The 14,212-nt window shown below is 43.2% G+C and overlaps 1 long non-coding RNA gene across 1 annotated transcript; it reads right to left on the bottom strand.

Annotated features, from left to right (window-relative positions):
• Positions 1-10,707: 10,707 nt before the first annotated feature.
• LOC308332166 lies at positions 10,708-11,847 on the bottom strand. Its single transcript, XR_013965679.1, has 4 exons — positions 11,626-11,847; positions 11,336-11,510; positions 11,110-11,240; positions 10,708-10,821 (listed from the first exon to the last, which is right to left on the bottom strand). It is a non-coding gene; the product is annotated as an uncharacterized lncRNA (long non-coding RNA).
• Positions 11,848-14,212: the final 2,365 nt, after the last annotated feature.

The following is a 14,212-nucleotide window of genomic DNA, read 5'->3' as shown; positions in this document are numbered from 1 at the left end:
ACTTCCACTGACAGGAAACTGGAAACCGTTTCTTTCATGAATGTCTCCATATCCCTTTTCATTGAACATCTCTCTTGGTTCACGTCAGACCGTTCAAGGTCCGTTTTCGCTTCTTGTCTCCTCTCACAAAGAGACAAGAGCCAGGTCATAAGACTTAAGATCCAAGCTGCCGACTTTATCACACAGGTCCAAGATTCCCAGTATGGGATCCTGTGAGTCACTGCGTCGACCTTCTCCTTGGTCTGTACAGTATGGACAAAAGATTTCTTGACCTCAGGGTCATCGGAAACTAGTTGATGAATATCTTCAGGATCAATGTTAAACTTGAAATTCTTGTTCTTGGTGGTTTTGATCACTGAAGTGTCATCCGTCCAAGTTACAGAAGCTGGATTCATGTGCAGCTCTTTCCTCCACGACACATCCGTGTGACTTGGCTTGGTGGGACCCAAGGTTACCTTTATCGTCACCTGTTCACCTGCTGTGGACACAGAGAGAGAGGGGGTGTGTGGGACACCATACCTTTTGTTGACCGCTTTATTTTATTTACTAGGGCAACCAGACTCTTGTAATTGTAACACTTTATTATTATTGTGGGCTCGCTACAGCGAGCACACAATAGTTATTGTGGGCTCGCTACAGCGAGCACACACTAGTTATTGCCAGCCTATATTTATTGACCTCCATTTGTGGGATGGTAATGTCCCTTCTCCTTGATGGTAAGCTGATCAGATGCTGGCCATTGACCAGCTCCATGAATGAATGACTTTCCCTTGAGAAGGCAGGTTGTTCATCACTGCTGCATTCGGGGAGATCTGTCTTAAACTCGGGCTGCCACAGTTCATCCAAGTCCATGACAGACACCCTGTTCACTGATAACTCTTGCTGCTGAGAATCGTTTGCGTTCTCGCTTTCTCCTTTCAGCGGTCCAGTCACAGTCCAGCCCAGCATCGTCCTGATGGCATAAGGACCACTATTTAGACTGCAAATAACTTGCAATGGTTCTAAAGCTGCAGGAACATTTGTTCCTATCAATAGCTCAATGTCGGCATCGATCTCAGGCAGCTGAACATGTTGTAAATGAGGCCATCTCAAGAGATCCTTCTGTTTAGGGATATTCCCCTTGTGGACAGGCATGCACATCTGTGTGTAAGCATTGGGAAGGTTACAGAAGTGCCCCTCATTCAGACCAGCCACTTCCAGGCCGGACACACTGTAGCTAGAAACAACTTTCTCTTCGCCCATTGTCCTTAACAGAATATTTGTCTTCCTCCCTGTGAGGTCAAGTTTGTGCATCAGAGCTTCGGTGCAGAACACTGCAGAGCTTCCTGGGTCCAAGAAAGCATAGGTGGTAACAGTCTTGCTCCCCTTCTTGGACCTAACATGTACTGGAACAATAGGCAGTTTACAGTCGTCACCAGCCCCAGTAACGCCACTCGATACCACTGTGCCGTCCACTGATATTCCTGACTTCCGATCAGATTGCTCAGACCCTTTGTCCCATTCTTTCCGAGTGATATGAAGTACAGTAGGATGATTACGACCACAAGTTTGACAGTTAATCTTCTTTCTACAAAATTGGTTTACATGTCCAATAGGCAGACACCCAAAACAGACACCATTTTCTCTCAAGAAGCCTATCTTCTCTTGGTGAAGTCTTTTTCCCAACTGGGGGCACACATCTAACAAATTATCTTCTCCACAGTAAAGACATGTCTTCATTATTTGTTCCATCTCTGCAACTTCAAGCTGAGTCATGGGTTTTACAGGGGTCACGTTAGTTGCATAGCTGATTCCTCTCATTCCAGAATGAGGTTGTGAAGTGCATTTGCTCACACCTTTAGTTGTTGCTGATGATGGAGCATCCTGTATGTTTCCAAATACTGGATCCGACAGTATTCTCACTTGTTTCCCAATAAAATCAGTAATGTCCATAAATGTAGCTCTACGTCTGTGTCTTTCCTGCAGATCACATGCCGCACTTCTCCACGTGTCCCGGTATTTGTATGGTAACTTTCTAATGATGGACAGCATATTTGCAGGCATGTCCAGCTCATGTAAATATTGCACCTCTTCCATGGCGTTACAGCAGCCTTTAAGAAAAAGGCTGTACTCTTGAAGAGCTTTCACATCTTCGGTTTTAATAGGTGGCCATGAAAGAGCTTTGTCCATATATGCAGATGCAATTTTCTGCTCGTCTCCAAACTCCTCCTTCAATAGAGCCTTAGCTTTAGCGTACCCCCTCACGGGGTCCAGGTGCTGGCAGCTCCGAACAAGTTCCCGGGGAAGACCCTTTGTCTGCTGCTCCAGGTAATATAGACGGTCACTGTTATTTTGAGTATTGTTTTCCACTCCATTCTCAAAAGCCTTCATAAAAGCGTGATATTTTAATGGATCCCCATCAAATATTGGTACCTCTCTTTTTGGCAAGGATGAGAGGCATTGCTGCTGTATCAATAGTGTGGTTATTTCATTTTGTTTCCTCATAATACCAAGCATCTCATTTTGACAGACATTTGCATTTTCATTTCCAGAATTAACATTTGCATTATTAGTTGCATTGGAATCATTGAAAACATGTTGCATTGGTGCATTTCCATGGTGGATTTGTTGAACTGCATGTGGCATAGGTTCCTGGCCCTGGTGCATAACTGACAGAGGCTGTGATTGTGAATGAATAGATTGAGTGTTAATTTTGTCTTTAGGCCTTGTTCCTGGGTCCATGTGATTGTGTGACATTTTTGGTGTGAATGGATTTTCATTAGTATTGAGGGTTTGCATTTCTCTTTGTGTTTTTTCCACATATGAATTCATTCCATACACATGTTTTATTTTTGAGGACCTCCCACTTATGACCGTTTGAGATTGTAGCACATTTAATTTTGCCATTTGTGCGGCAATGTCTTCATCCATTTTCAATTGTTCCTTTCTTTTGTGCAACCCTTCAAGTTCATATTTTGACCTTTCCTCCTCAGCTTCAAGTTTATGTTTGTCTTTTAATAGTTTCTGTTTGACTTGCATAGCTGCCAAGTCAGCTTGAGCCAACAGACATGCAGAGGAAACCCTAGAAGTGATAGATCTGCTTCCCGTATCAGAGTTTTGTGTTTCAGAGTTTCTTCCCACATTTGACACACTGTCATTTGGATGTACATCATCTTGTATGTCATGTGTTGTTATTGAATGAGGTTCATCCATTAGGCCGGAATGTTTGTTGTCAGCAGCCATGCAGAACCGTGATCCTCCGTCCTTGTCTCCGACCGTCTTCCTTCAATTCTTGTTCATTTGATTCGAACTTCTGCTGTTTGATGCCGCCGTTGACAATGCCGTCTTTTGTTGACAATGTAGTAGTGACATGAAAAGTAAACTTAAAGTCGCTGAGAGGCGATGGGATGGGCCATGTTGTCAGACGCGCTCCGCCGCAAACAAAAGGAATTCGCTGGATCCAAATGATGCATTTTAAGGGTTTTATTAAAGCAATGTAGATAACCAGGGCTGCCATGTCTCACGCTTTGAGCGTGACAGTCACGCAATTTAACACTTTACCACGCACCACGCCACACATGCCATTCCACACGCATTATTTTCCATTTGCACTACATTATATATTCCTCCATAACTTTTGCCTTTGCGGCTTGCCGTAGTAAGTGAGGGACACGTCACACTCTGATTGACTGGCGAGTTAACCAACACAACGAAAGGAACCAGTTGCACCATGTATACAAACCAATCAGAATCGACTTAGGGCGGGCCATAGCGCCTCAATACATAAAGGAGGCAGGGCAGTGCTGAGACGCAAATTTTCTTCTCTGAGTGAGTTTTTACTACGGCGTATTCCGTATACATTTAATTCAAGAGCCTGGAAAGAACGTCGCAGCAGCCCCATGTCCTGCAGGAAAACGGTAAGCAACCACCTAATTATTTAATTTAATTTATCATACAAAAGATTTTTAGGCTGCTCTGAGTGCTGGTGCCTGGTGAACTGAACGGACTTACTATGAGGAATGATCTATGAGGATTTGTAGTACTGTACCCGTGCTGTTTGCATTTGATTTCTCATTTTCTGTCTAATGGTGCGTTCACATGGGCGGATGCAAAGATGAGTCTACCATTCATTGTCAATGTCAATTAATTGTATTTGTAACTTGTAAGCCAGTGACATGAAGATGCAAAGATGCAGCTGATGTTTGTAGTTGCTGTAAAATATACAAAGCCACAAATAAGCCGGTGACTTCAGAATAGATACAAAGATTTAAAAAAAACGACAAATGCTGACAGCTGTAAATCTTTTATCTATCTATCTTTGCCTGTGTGAACGCAGCATAATAAAGTATTCAATCAAACAGTAACATAGCTATCTTTTGAAAGATGTCAGGTTGGAAGAAGCAGCAGAGAGATCTGCTGTCATTCTGGGCAGTGAAGGGTCAACGACCTCCTGCCAAGCTTGCCAGGTCTGAGGAGGAGGTGGTGGTGGAGGAGGAGGAGGAGGAGGAGGAGGTGGTGGTGGAGGAGATGGTGGTTCTCTCTCAAAATGAGAGAGTGGAGGAAAACATTCCAGTGGGCACAGAAGATGACTCGGAGAATGAGCCAGAATCAGTAGAGGAGATGAGGGTAGAAACAGGGGAAAAGCAGAGGGCTAAGCCTAAGAGTGGAGCAGCCACCTACAGGTGCACCTTTAAAAGGGAGTGGACAGCAGAATGGCCATTTATCACTCTAGGCACAACCAACTCCTACTATTGGTGCTCTATCTGCCGACAAGAAAACAGCTGTGTCCATCAAGGGAAGGCAGATATCAGCAGACATATAAAAAGCAAATCCCACCAAACAAAGGCACAGGCAATCCAGTCAACATCTAAGATTGCACCATATAATCTTTAAAGATTCTTCTCCCATGTGTGGAAAGTGTTTAACGGAACAAGGGACTTTGTCTCATCCGTTCCTTCTATGTCATAAATTGCAACGTTTCTGGAATGAAATTTTTGATTTCTTGGCTAAAGCTTATAAAAGAGACTTCCCCCCGGCACCTCTAGTTGCACTCTTCGGTGTGGTGGAACCAGATCAAGTACAAAACAAATACGAGGCACAGGCCATCTCGCTCGCAACACTGTTAGCTAGGAAATTAATACTACAGGCCTGGAAATCGGATAAACCTCCGACAGTTGACATGTGGCTAAGGGAGCTGGGAGGAGTGCTGCATATGGAGAAAATCAGATTCACCTTGTCAAAAAGGGAACACCTTTTTCTAAAAACCTGGTCGCCCATTATTGAGATGCTTGTTAGTTCTGCCCCGTAATGTCATCTAATTAATGTTTGATATATGTATACTGTATGTATGTTTGTATTTTCCATGAGGGTACACATGTATGCATATGTCTTCTTTTTCACATCAGAAATGTTTTTTAGAATTGATAGTGATGTTGTTTCTGTCCTCGGAGTGCCGTGTAGTCATCAGCCTTGTTGTTTTTGTCTTTTTATTTGAGTTATGTTTTGTCTCATTTTATTGTAAGTCTCTTGTTTGTATGTTTTTTGCTATTTGTTGTCCGATCTGTAATTTTATCGTTAATAATTACTGAAATGCTTCTATGCCAAAAATCATAATAAACAGATGTTTAAAAAAAAAAAAGATTGCACCATATTATGCCCCAGCCTCTGTTGGTGGCATGACAGCACAAGAAGCCAAGGTACATGGAATTCAGCTACTACCAGTGTCATGGACACTGGCAGTGTTGGTCCTGGTCCTGGTCCTGGTCCTTCCACATTCTAATGCTGATGCGGAACGTGTGTTCTCTGTGGTGGGACTGAACAAGACAAAGACCCGAAACAGTCTGGCTCTTGAGGGGACACTGTCATCAATTATAACTGTGAAGATGGCAAACCTTGAGCCACAGTGTTACAAGTGGGAGCCCCCTCTCTCTGTCATCAAGGCATCAAAAAAAGCCACAAACGCCTACAAGACATGACAGTTGACCAATAGTGGCATGTTGACAGACTTGTATAACTTGTATAACATCATTGTCAAGGATCCATTTTATAAATAAATGTATTTATTTGTAAAAACAAAAAGGTACAATCTTTTTCGTTTCTACTTTAAGCATGAGGAGGCTGTCAGTGCAGGGAGAGCAGCTGGCATGGAGGTGAAGACATCAGTGTTAAGGTTAAATATCAACGTTAAAACGGGCCAAATCGACATAAAAAAAGGCCACACTTTTTCCGCCGCCGGGTGGCGTCGAAAGCATTAAGACACTTGCCTAGAATCTCACTCTTGACATTTTCTGAAATATGGCAGCCCTGAGATAACTCATAATGGTGCTCAAACGTAAAGCAAAATGATCACAGCTACAAAGTAAATAAAGTAAATAAAATAAAGCGGTCAACAAAAGGTATGGCGTCCCACACACCCCCTCTCTCTCTGTGTCCACAGCAGGTGAACAGGTGATGTTAAAGGTAACCTTGGGTCCGCCCCTATGCCCGTCAATCATTCACATCAACACCAGTGACAGCCTACTCATTTCATTGACCAAATGTATAGTCAACATAACCAAACCATTTCGTGGCTCTTACAATGTCAATCAAGTTAATTTGAACTTGAACTTAATGACTCTGGCCATTGACTGTTAATCATGGCAGTATGCTAAAGGCCTACTGTACTGTATATATTACCTACCTTTTTGCACGTCTGGAGCCCAAATGGCATTGTGGCCTTGCAGCGTTGGCACGTCCGGCTGTTGGATGGCATTTCTACAATTGTTTTAGGGGAAAGGGGGGAAACAATTATTTAAAGCGGTACTATGTAGCCTTTTTAATGAATACAATGTAAATGTCTCCAATCTGTATGTGTTAATATAACCTACTGTGCACTAAAATCAGAATGAAATTTGAATGTAGTCTGTGGATGAGAGAGAGAGATAATTAATAATACACAACTACACCATATTATACTGTATTCCTAAATACTCTTCAAGTTAGTATTGTCATCTTTATTATTATTTATTTATACAAAAATACAGTAATACACCACATGCATAGAAATAATAATCTAGATTCATACCATATAGGTAAACCAAGAACCTAACCTACCTACTTAGGTATCTGCCTATCAGACTCTAATTAACCTAATGGTGCGCTCACACATGGAGCAGCTACATGCATCGCTCCGTCTTTGCAACGTCGTGTCGCTGGCTTCTATTGACAATGAATAGTACTAGATTGCATCTTTTACATATGCCCATGTGACCCTCGTTTACTTGCCCCAATATCGACCACTCACACACGGTCACTCCAGCATGGTGGTGGTGTTACAGTGAAATTGGTGACCTGCTGAAATATGTGACTTGACTACGTCCCAACGGAAATCATTCCCGGTTTGTTCATTATTATGTTTTAGAGTTCAATCTAGCGGTATTTTAAAATTTAAGTTACGTTAAGTCCACAAGATGGTCACATATTTTGGCAGGTCAATAACTTTACCATAACACAACACAGCCATGCTGGTCTACCTCACTACCTGCTCGCCTATAAGTAGAACTAGAATTTCGCCCCCCTTGGGGGGGCGAAATCCTAGTGTCGTTGCAGCGCAATATGGGAAGAAGGAAATTGCGGGAGTTGACAGACTCCACTTCATGTTTCAGCTGTGTTTTTAAACTCAGTAGTGTGCCCTGCACACAGCGCACACTGGCAATTGCAGCTGGAGGGCGACGCGACACACACACACACACACACACACACACACACACACACACAGAGCGATGTGTGGATAAATCACTGAGATTTGGGAAATGTGTTCAGAAGTACAACGATTAAGCACGCACAGGCAAATGTCAGAAGCATCTGTTTCGGTTCTCGTTACAGGATTCTATAGGTCACCCGTTTTGGTGTGACACACACGGCTTCCACATTTAGCTTCATACTGGGTGAAAGTGTCCTTCCAAAAATTATTTTTTCGCTCGAATTTCTTATTCACAATGACATTGAGTTGAGGTGTTTGTGTTTTTAGGGTAATTGTTGCATAAGCGCTATTTCGCACTCGAGTCCGGGCCATCTCCCTCCCCTGTGTCTGAAGCAGCTAGCATGGAAGCTATATGGATTATGGAACCTTTCCCTCCGATTACACACAACCATGCCGTTATCCACGCGTCCATCCGATAGCTTTTAATGTAAATGTCCCATCCACTGAGCAAAAGCGATATAAGCGCCTTATTCATTCATTCGATTCATTTGGGTGTGGGGCTGTGCAGTGCTGTGGGCTTTCGGACGGAGCTGCTGCTGCTGACGCTGTTCGAGTCGCATGGAGCAGTATAGAGTAGGCGTGGCGCAGCATTAGAAGGGCGCAGCAAATGCACGACATTGAGGGGTAGAAACCATCCCGGTCGCGTGGTTCATCTAACGCGTGTGTCACTGTGAAGGACTGGCCCCATTAAGTGGACGTAGTTGGCGTAGTAGACGCCAACATGACGATTCTGACGTAGGCTGTTGATGTTGAGCAACAATAGCGTGGTTGACAAAAGTAATATTTATACAGTAATTAAGACATTTCTTTCAATGAAATGTAGCCTATATGTATTCTGGGAGCGTGCCGAATTTATTTTGCATATAGAGATGTGTGGTGAAAGTGTGGTTGGGTCGGAGAAAGCTCTTGGATAAACGGCCATGTGCTTATGTACCCCCTGTCTATTAGGGTAGCAGGATAGTAGATCCAACACAAAGTTTCTGTCATAGTAAATCACTTCATCACCTCACGACGAGCCAACTAGCCAGGCTAGCCTACACTAATTAATTAATTCACGCACAACACATAGCAAAGAAAGGTATTAATCCCTCTTACCTGAACATTTCCAGTTCCAATGAACTAAATGACGAGCTGTTAGCTGTAGCTGCTTTGCGCTGTTTTAGTACACCTAGCAACGTCACTTCCGTAAGCCAACGGAAACCCTATTAATATTATTATTATTATTATTATTATTATTATTATTATTATTAATACTACTACTACTACTACTAATAATAATAATTAAACACGATGGTCATGAAATTTCGGTAGGCACAAAATAAATAAAAATATAGCCTACATAAACAAATCATATAAATGCATGCACTGAAGGAACATAAAAACGCATTATAATGTTATAATTTATGAATACACACATGGGCACTTTATTGTTGTAATCTGAACATTTGTGTAGGCGTTCTCACAAACGTATACAGTCAAACACAGTCAAATTATGTTTTTATTGTATTTTATTAGCACCGTGACGTAGAAGTGGATGGGGGGAGATTTAGGTATGCTAGCCACGCAATGTACAACGTATGGAAGTGGATGGGGGGGGGAAATCAGTATCGTATCTACGGTTTCAGGGGAGGTTTGGTACACTATACACGGAGTGGCATATGTGCCAATCCGTGTTATATCAACCTCTTTGGGTGCGGCCGGGTTGGTCAATCCAGGGGGGCAGTCAGACGGATATTTTGTGAAGCCACTAAGGAAATGAAAGCCCCATAGAAGTCCATGTATTTGGGCCCAACTTCACCTAGACTGTTGAAGTATCTCCCTGGATCTGGTCAGAACATGGTCGTCGGTAAATGAAGCATTCGGACAGGCCTCAAAAGTTTAACATGGAGTTGATTTATTACAAAGAGATTAACAAGATTTACAGGAAGGGTAGGAAAAAGACCGGGTAAGACAAACGCAATGAGTACTCCGAAGATGCACTACTCAACGCTCTCTTGTCTTCTCATTATATACTTTCGTCAATGCATAAAAGTCTACGTATGAGTATGTTCACAAATAGTTATTACCCTATATGTCCTCTATATGTATATATCCCATGCAGGAGACGTGCTTAGTGAAGAGGCCTCTTATGACCTCATCTTACGAGTATGTCTGTGTGTGTGGTATGCGTGTGTGTATGTGCACAGTTTGGGTTCTTAGAACTCATGGCTTATGTGCTCCGCGGTAACTGATGGATGATGAGCGGGCGTTGTGGTGTGTAGTATGGTATGGCATGGCGGTCTCCAGGCGGCACCTGAGATAACGACCGGGCCCCATAGTCCATTATCCGAACACAGCCAAATATGGATGTAAATGTGTATGTGAGAGACGTCCCGGCGTCATTAGTTTTAACATGGGACATCTCAGTTTTAGCCTTGTTCAAAATATCCCACCCATATGCTTTACTGCGACTTGACGGATTATGGGCGGGTGTGGATAGATGGATGGAGTTGTTGGCGTGCATGTGTGTGCGTGTGTGTGCGTGTGTGTGTGTGTGTGTGTGAGCATGTGTGTCTCACGTGTGTGTGCATGTGTATTCTCACAGATTATTCTACACTGTATTACCTTAATAAACATGGTCATGAATACTTTTTGCTTCCAGTCACTAGTTTAAAGTCTCATTTCTAATGTCATAATATTATTTTTGGAAAATTATGGTCCCATTTATTAAAAAAATTACCATAAAGTCGCGCATGTTCTGAGGGGCGTGGCTACCGTTACAGTCTATGAACGGGATCCCCCACCCACTCGAGTCAAAATAAAAACCAACGAAGAAGAAGGGGGAAGTCCCGCCTCGTTGTCTGGGCCAGCCAATGGGCCAGCTGGCCTGAGCTGGGCCAAAACGGATCTAGAAAGATGGCGACTTCCATTGCAAGGACTGACAGGCTTCATTTTACGTCCACGTTAGACCCGCGGAACGCTTTGTCCATATTTTTTACAGTCTATGGGTCAATCACAACGAAGTATTTGTGTATCGCACTCTTCTGGGTCCCCACAGCAAGTAGATAGGGTTGAAGGCTCTCTGTAATGCTGTCCAGATGCCCCTCGAAACTGGTCCCAGTCTGTGACGACAAGAGAACTTAATTAGTCTCGCTATTAATATTAGTCACGGTTTGCAAACAGTTTAGAGCCCAACTGTTATGGGATATCCACCAGAATTACTTATTGGCACAACATGCAAGATGCTCAGCAATTTACAATAAGCAAGGTAATACATTGATAGAACTAGTAATCTAAGAAAAACATAGGTAGAAGACCAAGCACCTATTCAGTTAAAAAAAAATATATATATATATATGCAAGTGCTACGTTAAATGCTATGGGCTGGAGTCTGAAGAGGTGAGCCTGACCTTGATGAACTTCACCAGGTGATCAATGGCCTGTCTGGCCGACAGCTTTCCGGGTCTCTTGTTTTTGCCTTGTGGTGAAGGTGGCATGAGGTGGATCATGAGCAAGATGGAGGACATCTCACTGTCCCATCCTGAAAATACAAGAAAATTCACAAATACAATTTTTACTAAAATCGGTTTACATTTTGGTTTCAAAACCAAACTCTTTTATATTCCTGCAGCGTACAATTTTCCAGTTGTTCCATTGTGGATTCAGCGTTATGAAGCAGATCTTGCAGGTCGGATGTCTGGGTGAGCCCACGGATTTCTTTCAGGACTTTCTGCATGTAGAAAGTAGGCCACTTCTCCAAGAACTTTGCAGAGATGTCATCACCAAACATCAGCCTGAAATCCTGCTCTATCTGCAGATGGAATACAGACGACAACATGGTTGAAAAAAACACCAGGGATGTGATCTGTTTAGTTATTTTTCATTTCAGTTTTACTTTAAGGCAAGTCAGTTAAAGAGCCACATACCATTCCTGCGATGTCAAGAAATCTTGGAAAGGTGGTGAATATTTCAGAGGACTTCACTGGATCATGAACCATTGCTTGGCGATGGGTGAATGTCTGTTTTATCTTCTCCTTGATGATTGCTTCATCAGTTGTATGCTTCATCAGTGCGATGGCCTCACGACACTGGGTTTCTGTGGTTAGCTGGTTTTCCTCACTGAAGGGGGATCTGTCGCCAGCATCTGGACCACCTGTAACAGTGTTGAAACCACTCATACTACTGCATTACTTTCCAGTGATATTTACTATAAGTGTTACAATATTATTGTTAGTTGGCTACGTGTTGCCACACGGACATATTAGAGCGTAACACCAGGGCAGCAGAGTGAACGTGACAGAGAGCCAGACTAGGGTATGCTACGTTATGTGTTATCCATCTATGTTAATAAACTAAAGTGTAAGCAGCTTGAACAATGCTTTAACCGTCCATTCTTATAAGAGGGGTAAGAATGAAACATGGTGGCAGCGGAAATAACTTTGGAGTGATATAACAGTAAAAAAACGAACTTTTGCTGTGCAGCTGAATAGCTAACCTGTTGCTAATAACAAGCGGAGTACGTCTGGAGGAGGCTCGTCACGTCGGTCGACAATGGAAGGTTTGAAACCCCCATCAACATTGTGTTTGGACACTGGCAATCTTGCGAAGTCATGGAAATCATGGAAAGAGGAGTTTACACTTTACTTGGAGCTTTCTTTACCAGAGGCAGAAGAAACAACAAAAGTTAAACTGTTTCACTACCTGATTGGAGAGACTGGTAGGGAACTGTGTGAAACTCTGATGAGTGATGTGACTGCAGCCAGGAGGACAATAAAGGACATGATTGAGAGATTTGATGGACATTGCAACCCCAAGGTAAATGAAACAGTGGAGAGATATCGTTTTTTTCATGAGAAATCAAGGTCTGGATGAGAACATTGATAAATATGTCACTGTGTTGAGAATGTTGTCCAGCACATGCAACTTTGGAGCAATAAAAGACTCACTCATATGTGATAGAATAGTATGTGGCATTGTTGATTCTGGACTGAGGGAGAGATTGCTCAGGGAGGATAACCTGAATTTGGATAAGTGCCTACAGCTGTGCAGAGCTACTGAACTGTCACGTGAAAATAGTAGGACTCTGGCAGGACACACAGTTGGAGAAGTGCACATGATGAAACAGACAGCATGGCAGGATAAAAACACAGTTTCATGCAAATTCTGTGGAAACACACATGAAAGGGACAAGAACAAGTGTCCAGCCTATGGAAAACGCTGCAAAAAGTGCGGTAGAGATAATCACTTTGCTATCACATGTAAAACCGACAAGAAAAGGCAGGAGGAAGGCAGAGACAAAGGAAAACGAGTGCACCATGTGACAGAACAGGATGCTGAAGAATATGAGGACATCATGACTATCACCACTGCGGGGATAATGACAGTGACTGGTGATAAGACCAGAGATGACAAAGTTAAGAGCAGCCAGCTTTTCGCAGGGATGCTGATCGGCAAGGAGATGGTCAAGTTTCAGATAGACTGTGGGGCTAGCTGTAATGTCATCCCTGTAAATCTATTGAGTCCTGATACTCAGCTGGAGAGCACAAAGACAGTGCTGGTAATGTATAACAAGACCAGACTCCTTCCACTTGGAAAATGCAAGGTGAAGGTGAGAAATCCAAGGAACCAAAAGCAGTACTGCCTGGAGTTTGAGGTGGTAAATGAGGACTGTAGACAACCACTGTTGGGAAAAAAGGCAAGCGAAGCCATGCAACTCATTAAAGTACAGTATGAGAACATACTGGCTATTGACAGTATTGTGACTGAAGAGACATCAGCCCAGGGTGGTCTAAATATGCAACGAATAAAGAAGGAATACAGTGATGTGTTCACAGGTGACGGCTGCCTGGAAGGAGAGTACAGGATTGAGATCGACGAAAGGGTGGAGCCTGTGAAATCCCCAAACGACGAGTCCCAGTTGCCATGATGACTCCTCTTAAGGTAGAGCTGCAGGATCTACAGAGGAGAGGGATCATCTCACCTGTGGAGAAAAGCACAGACTGGATAAGTAGTCTTGTCACTGTGCAGAAACCTAATGGCAAGCCACGAATATGTATTGATCCTAGACCACTGAACAAGGCGCTAAAGCGGAGCCATTTCCCACTTCCTACAATTGATGACATCCTCCCAGACCTGTCTAGGGCTAAAGTGTTCACGGTCTGTGATGTCAAGCATGGATTTTGGCATGTAAAATTGGAGGAGTCGAGCAATCTAACTACATTTGCCACACCATTTGGCAGATTTAGGTGGCTCAATATGCCTATGGGAATCAGCCCAGCACCTGAGATTTTCCAGCTGAAGCTGACACAAGCGCTGGAGGGTCTGCCAGGCATCTACCTCATTGCGGATGATGTGTTGATCACGGGAGAAGGTGACACACAAGAGATGGCCTACAAAGACCATGATGAGAAATTGAGACAGTTTCTCAGCAGATGCAGAGAAAAGAATATCAAACTGAATGCAGAAAAGTTCAAGTTGAGACAGCAGGAAGTGCCATACATCGGACACCTGCTG

This window comes from Protomyctophum bolini (assembly GCF_963924005.1).
Source record: "Protomyctophum bolini genome assembly, chromosome: 17".
Lineage (NCBI taxonomy): Eukaryota > Metazoa > Chordata > Actinopteri > Myctophiformes > Myctophidae > Protomyctophum > Protomyctophum bolini.
The sequence above is the reverse complement of the archived record's forward strand: the minus strand, read 5'-3'. Positions and strand labels throughout refer to the sequence as shown.